Below are 9,964 nucleotides of genomic sequence, written 5' to 3'. Positions count from 1 at the left end.
TCAAGGTAGGTTTTTAATATTGTTGTTACAAACTAGCTGAGACTAGAGTTAGTTTCAAATCCAGTCTGTAATCAAGAGTTTGATTATAGTAGATTGTTTAGTGCTTGTGAGGGCAAGCCGTGGTTTTTCCTTCCTTAAGCAAAGAGGTTTCCACATTCAATCACTATGTTTTTACTTTCCTGCAAGGTTTTAGTTTCTTAGAGCTTCACTAGTTTATTGCCTATGTCTAACTCTAAGGCACCTGGTCCCTCATAAAGTGGCGCGACCCCCTTACGTTTCATCAAAACTATTTTGGTATGTGTATGGTACCATTAGAACCATATCAAAATTTCATACTAATGCAAAAAGAATTGATGAATTTCAAGTCCACATGATAGAGCCATGACCATTTTAGTACGGACAACAGTTGTTGGTTTCCTAGTGCAAATATTCTTTTTTTCAAACACAATGGTGTTACGACCCAATTTCACGAGTAATTATGGTACCTACCTTAAATCGCCATTAGGTAAACCAAACCATAGAATAGAACGATAAGTAATGGTCTAGTTGATGGAAAGTAGAATAATGACCAAACTTATACAAGTTATTCAATTATAATCCATAAAATATAAGGATGTTAGGAAAACTAAAGATAAATAAGGAAAAAACTAGAAATATCCTATGACCTAGTAAGGCTAGTACAAGATCATCCAACAAAAGAATAAGAGTACTTATAGTACTAAATATACAATACTCTCGAACAGAAAACCATCAAATAGAAAAAGAAGAGAAAGTTAGCTCCGGCTCTCAAAGCTCACCCTATCTTCGTACTCCGACCAACACTAGTACAGGCATCAATGGAGTCAACTAGTAATTAGATCTGCATCAAAAAATATGTAGATGAATAGCATAAGTACCAAAACAATGGGTACTTAGTAAGCATCCTCGGCCGACTAAGCTAAATCATAATAAAAGTATAATAAGATGCAGATAGTAAGCTATGATAAAGAAAAGGGCAAACCTAGAATCACACTTTAAATATTGAAAATAAACACTAAATATATAATATCAAAAGGAATGTAACTAACTATAGCCTAACTGGACCCCTGATGTGCCAGGATTTAACGGCATATTGAATGCTTAAAATAAGAAATTTATGCTTGGAATTAGGTTATCTTGTTGAATATGATATGGTTCTATGTGTTGTTACATGTAAAATAAGATGACAGTGGTGTTGGACTAAAAAAAAGAAAGAAAAGTTTGAAAAAAGGAACAGTGTTGGTCAAGCTACGAGTTGTCAAGGCACTTTACGAGTAGTAGCCAGACTCGTCAGGATACCAGAAGCAAAAGTAAAGTTGAAAAACTAAGTAAAGATTGACCATGACTTATAAGAAGTGGCTATAAGTCAGTAAGAATAGTCATCAAGAGAACAGTGAACATAGCCAAAGTCCTAAAGTGGAATAATAAAAGACTACGAGTTGTAAGGTCTGACTATGACTTTTAGTGAGCAATTATGATGAGACCAGTGTGCGAGGTTCTAAATTTTGAAGCTCAATTGAAAACAAGTGAAGACCACAAGTCATAAGGACTGACTATGACTCATGGTGAGGAATCGTAATGACAACAGAAGATTGAAGCCCTGTAGATGAGTCATTGGAATGCCTATGAATAGCAGAGTACAACTCATAAGGAGACCTTATGAGTCGTAATGATCGCTGACTTAATTTTCCTATTCTATTTTTATTAGGATTTATTTATTATTTTGAGATATTATAAATACCTTCGGGTTATTCTTTTATTAGGTTACACAAGATTACATTACTTTTGATACTTTTAGCATACTTTGATCATTGAGATTTTATTCTTAAAGTTTTGATTTTTTATTCAATTAGAGATTTTGGATTTTATTCTTTCATCATTGTGCAATTAATTACATTTGTTCTTCATTAATTATCATGGATTGTTGCTTAAATATGAACGACTAAACTCATTATCTAAGGTTGTAGGAACCCTAGCGGATTAGCTACAAAAAGGAAGTGGGAAATTTATTTATTCTACTGTAGTTGCATGTATTGCAACCTTTTTGTATTAATTGGACCCAAGCTACTATAAAAGCTTGGGAATTTCCTATATTCGAGAATGTCCTTACAAAGGAGTTTAAGATTAGGAAAAAGAGGTTACAACAGTGATTTGAGGCTAGACTCAAAAGGTGAGAGTTGTAATAAGTTTATAGATAATGGACAGCAAGGCAACACCTTGAGACTCATAAGGTAAAGGGTGAAATCTATCAATCCATTCACAAGGCAATTGATAGTACATAGCTTGTCAACTTTGCATGCAAAGAAGGAGGTTAGGTGGCTTGTACACGAGAATCAAATATAATGGTAAATCCAAGGGGAATACGGTCCTAGTGTTAGTCTTCTATTGTTTACAAACTCAAGCACTCAAGTTTGTCTACCTGTTATTGTTGTCTTCAAGATCCCCCTAGTAACTTTTTCGCATTGTTTGTGGATTTTGTCAAGTTTAAGATACTATTCGACGTATTCTCTATGGGTTCAACCCCAACCTTAGTTGGTTTACTATATTTGGTATCAACTGCAGCATACTTCTTTGGAGGTGAGTTTTAGGCGACATTAAATTTTAATGCCTTTGTTGGGAAAGATGGTATGAATTATTATTGAAGTTGGTAAAGTTTGCGAGTGTTGGTTTTCTATTTCTAATTAGGTATACACAGGTGTATGTCTAGCACTAGGATATAAGGAAATCCCTTACTCCTTATCGATCCTGAACTAGAGCAAATTTTACAAACACCACAAGGATATAAGAGGAAGTTTGTGATGGTGTTCCTATTGGGGTCCAAGATCCTCAGAATGTACCTTCTCCTCCACCTATTAATCCATAAAATGTTGCTAATGGACAAACAAAGCAATTTTAGTAGAGGCGGGTGAAGATATAAGAGTAGTCGGGGAGGCCTAATTGGCTCAACAGGCATATCTGGCTTTGCCACGATTAATAGAGGACCATTGAGCACCATTCGATGCAAATCAGGATAGAGAGTGTGATGGTACTTATAGAGTAGTACCATCCTATCAGTATCTACCACCTTATGATGAATATGAAGACATGGGTTAAGTAGAGCCTATTGAGACTAGATCCATTGTTCCACATGCTTTACCCCTAATGTGAAGTATGATATTACCCGTACAATGATATAGCTGCTGAATCTAAAGGGTGTATTCATGGGGGAAGTAACAGATGATCCAAATGTCTATCTAGAAAATTTTACTGGGATATACACTATACATACTGTCCCTGGGGTGGATCAGTAAGCATTGAGGTTACAGTTGTTTTCTTTTTCACTGACAGGTGAAGTGCCATTGTGGTTGGGGGAAATCCATAGAGGCTCAATCACGACTTGGTATGACCTGCGTAGATAGTTTTTGAATCAATTTTTCCCTTTTTCCAAAATGTTGTAGTTAAAATATGAGATCTATAATTCCTGGCAGTTACCTGCAGAGTTTATGTATGAAGTGTGGTTTCATTTTAAAAAGAAGTTGAGCATGGTACCTCATCACAGGATTCCAAGATCTAACATATTGGAGATATTCTATAGATCCTTAAATATTAGATCTAGGGCGATGGTAGACACAATATCTAAAGGTACACTTATGCATCTACGTTGGGAGATGGCCTAAGAGATGCTAGATAAAATTTTTGTCACTAACTGAGGATGGCATACTCAGGAGGCTAATAGAGGGGTCGGTACGTATGTTATTAGAGCTATAAGTGACTATTCAGCTAGTGATAATATGGTAGCACAAGAAGTTACACAACTCATAACTGATATTAGGATGCTTTTAAAATAATTTATAGTAATGACAACTGAAAAAGTGAATGTAGTTGAGGTATAGGGATCTATTTCTAGAGATTATGAGTCTAATACAGATGAGGAAGCAAAGTAGTTAGATTGCAAAATGGCAAGTTTTTGAGCCAAAAGGCAAGCAAATCAAGGTCAAAACTTTTATAGTTATAGGTACTGAGATAGGAGCATAGAATAAGATGGTGATTTGAGGCACAATAATGGCTATAAGAGAAGAGCGACAGATATGTTCCACCTGGCAGCCAAGATACTGAGTCTAGAATTGAAGCAATATTGTAAAAATTAGTAAAAGGCCAAGAAAGTCAAGAGAGTTATCTTAATAAGATTAAGGCAGATCTATCACTATTTAATCAAAAGGTTGAGTCACATGCTATTGCGATCAAACAACTACAGCAGCATTTGAGCTAAATATTGGCCATATTAAATCAAAGATAGCATAGAAATTTTTCTAGTACTACATTACAAAACCCGAAGAATCATAGTCATTGTCATGCCATTACAACTTGGAGTGGTAAAACCACCATAGATCTTTCTATGCCCACTATGAATGAGTCAAAGAATGATGTTGATCTTGTAGCTGTTGAGGAAACTTTAGATGTAGAAGAAGAAAAATTGTTACATGTTGAGGATAGTAGTATAAAAGACAAAGGTAGTGATAAAAAAGATATTCTGAAAACCATTCCAAGACCTCAAACACCTTATTCTCGAAGATTGAAAAATAAATAGAAAGAGCGTATATTTTAGAAGTTTCTATCTATATTGAAGGATATGTTTGTAAACATTCTATTAGTTGAGGCATTGGATCAAATCCCAGGCTATGCAAAAATTCATGAAATATTTGGCTACTAGAAAGAGGACTATGAGTTATGACCCTACTGATAATGTTTATCACTGTAGTGTTGTTACTTCTAGATCATTAGTAGAGAAGAAGGAGGACCCTAGAGCCTTCATAATTCCATGCACTATTGGGTATTTCAACTTCACTCTGGCTTTATGTGATCTACAAGTAAGTATTAATCTCATGCCATTGGTTGTATTTAAGCAGTTGGGGTTAGGAACACCTAAACCAACATCGATAAGATTGTTGATGGTTGATTGAACCATGAAAAAGTTGGTTGGTATTCTATGTGATGTGTTGATAAAGGTAGCATCTTTTATCTTCCCAGTCAATTTTGTGATACTTGATTGTGAGGTGGACTTTCAAGTCCCTATCATCTTGGCCAGACCCTTTCTAGCTATAAGTAGGGCATTGATTGATATAGATTTGGGATAGATAACATTTAGACTTAATGATGAATAGGTAATTTTGAATGTATGTTGGTCAATGTGGTAATCGAATGATATGAGAGTTGTGTCTGTGATGGATATTATTGTTAATGAAGTTGATACAGTGATTCTTCCAATTAAAGAGAGGCTCAGTGTAGAAGCATTAGCAGCAGTCATTATGAATTTCGACAGAGATAGAATTGAGAAGTACGGCGAGGTGGTTGGTGCTCTGTATGGGAAAGGTTCATATACTTACACTTTAAGGAAGCTTGATCTGGATTTAAAGAATAGAACCACTCTTGTCAATTGTTCATCAATTAAACAGCCACCAGTATTGGAGTTGAAGGCCCTTCCATCCTATTTATGTTATGCTTTCCTAGGGGCCAACAACACATTGCTAGTAATTATTATGGTGGATTTGATGGATATTGAGGTAGAGGCATTATTATTTGCAATGCAAAATTTCATACAAAAGATAGGATAGACTACTATGGATATTGTGGGTATTCCACCAGGAATCTGCACTCATAAAATCCAACTTAAACCAGACTGAATACTGACTATTGAGCACTAGTGATAATTGAACCCTCTTATGCAGGAGGTGGTAAATAAAGAGATCATGAATTAGTTGGACACTGGTGTCGTTTATCCCATTTTTGATAGCAAGTGGGTCAATCCTGTTTAGTGTATCCTAAAGAAAGGCGACATTACAGTAGTGCCAAATGAGAAGAATGAGTTAGTGACAATGGGACCAGTCACAGGTTGGAGAGTGTGCATAGACTACTAAAAGTTAAACACATAGACTACAAAAAGTTACTACAGGTAGGGCTGGCATTATTTTTTGGATTGCTATTCAGAGTACAATCAGATCATGATTGCTCCTAAAGAATAGCAGAAGACAATATTTACTTGCCCATATGGGACATTTGCATTTAAGATAATGTCATTTGGGTTGTGCAACGCTCTAATGATATTTCAAAGATGCATGATGTCCATCCTCTCTGACAAGGTAGAAGCCACCATTGAGGTATTTATGGATGATTTATCTATAGTTTGTGATTCTTTTGATGATTCTTTGATTTACCTGGACCATTTCACCATACGTAACTGGGAGACGTGCCACTTTATGGTGAAATAAGGAATTTTCCTTAGGAACAAAATCTTAAAAAGAGGTATAGAGGTTGACAAGGTAAATATTAAAGTGATTAAGAAGATACCACTACCAATTTCAGTTATGGGAATTCAAAGATTTTCGGGCCATGCATGTTTCTAAGAGAGATTCATTAAGGTTTTCTCAAAGATTGCAAATCCTTTATGAAAACTCCTTGAGAAAGAGGTGAAGTTTGATTTTGATGAGGTATGTTTAAAAGCTTTTGAGTGTTTGAAGGAGTGCCTGGTGTCGGCCCCTATTGTGTCTCCTGACTAGTCTATGCCATTTGAGATGATGTGTGATGTAAGTGGTTTAGCTCTAGGTACTGTCATAGGCCAAAGGCGAGAGAAGATTCTTCACCCTATCTATTATGCCAGCAAGGCATTAAACCCTGCTCAGAATAATTATACTGTGACTAAATAATAGCTACTAGCAGTATTTTTTGACTTTGAGAAATTTTGGTCTTATCTGATTGGCACTAAGGTTGTTGTGCATACAAATCATGCAGCCTTGAGGTACTTGATAGCGAATAAAAATGCAAATCCTAGATTGATCTGTTAGGTTCTCTTATTGTAAGATTTCATTTTTAAGGTAAAATATCAAAAGGGTATAGAGAATCAAGTTATTGATCATCTGTCCAGACTTGAGGATGAAGTAATGCAGAAAGTAAGAAATGGGCTTGAAATTGATGATACTTTTCTAGATAAGTAGATTTTGGTAGCATTGCAAGACCTAATTTCCTGGTTTGCTGACTTAAAAATTACCTAAAAAGTGATCTAGTCCCAGAAGATCTCTCTTTCCAGCAGAGAAAGAGATTTATTCATCACGTAAAAAGGTTTTTCTGGGATGAAACTTACTTATTTTGAATTTGGAAGAACCCACACATCCCATAAGATGTTAAAATTTGGATACTATTGGTGACTAATTTATAAGGATTCTCATGACTTTTTTGAAGGTTGTGACCAATGTAAATGTCAAGGAAAAATCTCGAGGCGCAATGAACGTCCAATGACCCCTATTTTAGAATTAGAGTTGTTAACATATGGGGTGTGGACTTCATGGGGCCATTTGTGAGCTCCTTTGGTATGAAGTGCATTCTTGTGGTAGTGGACTATATGTTTAAATTGGTGGAAGCAATTACGCTCCCCAATAATGAAGGAAAAAATGTCACCTCCTTCTTAAAGAACTACATCTTTTCTCAATTTAGCATGCCACGTGCAATCATTAGTGATGGTGGGTCACAATTTGGTAATCACCTATTAAATAAGTTGTTTGAGAAGTATGGTGTAAAGCATAAGGTGGAAACACCTTATCATCCACAGACTATAGTGGATAGGTTGAAGTGTCCAACAGAGAGATAAAGTCTATTTTGGCGAAGGTTGTTAATGCCAATAGGACGGATTGGTCAAGGAAGCTCGATATGCACTATGGACCTATAAAACAGCTTTCAAGACCAACATAGGTACTTCCCTATATTAGTTAGCGTATGGTAAGGCATGTCACTTATCTGTGGAACTTGAGCACAAAGCACTGTGGGCGCTGAAGAGGTTGAACTTTGAGTGGAATAACGCAACAAAGGCGAGAATAAGTAAGGAGAATGAGTTGGATGAATTCTGACTCTGGGCTTATGAGAGTTCTGCACTATAAAAGGAGAAGATGAAGCTGCATCATGATAAAAAATTTGAGAAAAGATTATTTGAGCCAGGAGACCAGGTATTGTTATTTTATTCTAGACTTTACCTATTTCCAGGAAAATTAAAGTCTAGATGATATGGGTCATTCACTGTTGTGAGAGTGTTTCCAAATGGTGCTTTAGAATTAAAGCATGATGATAAAGCCCCATTCAAATTAAATGGGCAAAGGGTAAGGCACTATATGGATAACACAGAAGAAGCTAAGGTAATTGAGGATTTTAACCTTTGTGAGTCTGAGTAACCAGGGTAACTAGAGTAACCAGGGTAACTAAGTCATGTTACAGTGTTAAATCAAGCACTGCATGGAAGGCAACCCATGGGGTTGGATGGTGAAGTTTGAGTATCCAACCTAACAACATCGTGATACAACATTAAATCAAGATCTTTATAGAAGGCAACCCATGTTTCGTACTTATTAAATTATAGGGTAAAATGTGTGTTCAGTGTGTAGGAATGGATATTGCAGGAGAAAATCAGGAAATTTATTGAAATTATGCCATACGGGGCTCTTTACAAGTCATAACCATACAATACAACTTGTAATCATGAGTCGTAAGGACCTATAACTCATATCACTTTTAGGTATTAGGTCTCAGGAGTCATTAACACTTTTATAGCGAGTTGTAGCCTATGACTATGACTCGTCATCTTGAGTCGTAATGACTTGAGATCCTGGTAAGGTTTCAAGTCCTTATAGAGGGAGTATGTAACCCATAATCTGGGATTATGAGTTATAATCATGAATCATAAGTAGGACCGATATATCAGTCCTCACGGGTCAACCCGGTCTAGATCACGATATAAATAAAAAGGGGCACCCAAAACAGGCACCTGATTCTTCAATTCACAAACTCCCTCCAATTTTCTTGACAATCAAATCCAAAAAGAAACACTTCACATTCACTCCAAAAACACAAAAATGACCAAGTCCAATCCTCCTAAAGTACGAAATTCATAAAAATTAGGGCTTAAAGTTGTTTGAAGTTAAGAAATCCAAGTTTCAAGCGAACAAGTAAGTGATTTAAGCTTTGATACTATATATACTAAACTTGTTCATCAAGTGTGTATGAGTACTTGGGTTTCTTGATAAAAAAGTTACATGTAAATGTGCTAAAGCCCTATGCATACCAATATTGGTAAGAAGTTGATAATGGGAATGAAAAAATTGGACGTGTGTTTTGAATTATTAGTTGGGGTGAATGTATGGAGTGTTAGAATGAGTTCAAGCAGCTTAATTTTGTGTTGGGATTGATTATTGGAACTAACTAGTCTAAACATCTATGTTACAGTGGGTAGGGGCTTCATTACGACTCAAAAAGATACCTAACGAGTCGATGTATAACTCATAACCACTGGCAACATGCTTGTTTAAAAGAGTGGGGGTTCTGATAACATTACAACTCACCTAAATGAGTTGTAATGAATCTGTATGACTCACAGTCAAGAATCATAATGACTGGGAAAGTTGATGCAGTATATGAAATATTTCTAGTCAGCTTACGAGTGTTGGTAACAAGCTATGGTCTAACCTTATGACTCGTTAGAAGGACTCATAATCTGACCAACAACTACTAACCAGGCCCTTTTCTACATTATGACTCATCCAAACAAGTCGTACCTAGTCTTACAACTCAGACCCCTTAGTCGTATAAAGTCCAGTACATGCACAATGAAACCAAACTTTCTTATTTTTCTTTCCTCTTCTTAGAATTCATTAATCGATCTTATGCAAATAGGTACTCATGGATCCAAAGGGTGATTCATCATCAAAGCAAATGGAGAACACCAAGAAGAAACCTGCCCCAATGTTTGATTATTAGTTGAGAAATAAGGAAACCAATAATTCAAGAATTGACCTTGTAGAATACCCAGTAAAAAGGTAGATTAATCTTCGAAAATAAGTACCTTACGACAAGAAGTAGGAGGAGGCACACCTCCTAGAAAGGCACCAAGAATAAAATATCCCAGCACTTCCCTACCACATTTACTATCATT

The sequence above is a fragment of the Capsicum annuum genome, chromosome 3 (genome assembly GCF_002878395.1).
Source record: "Capsicum annuum cultivar UCD-10X-F1 chromosome 3, UCD10Xv1.1, whole genome shotgun sequence".
Lineage (NCBI taxonomy): Eukaryota > Viridiplantae > Streptophyta > Magnoliopsida > Solanales > Solanaceae > Capsicum > Capsicum annuum.
The sequence above is the reverse complement of the archived record's forward strand: the minus strand, read 5'-3'. Positions refer to the sequence as shown.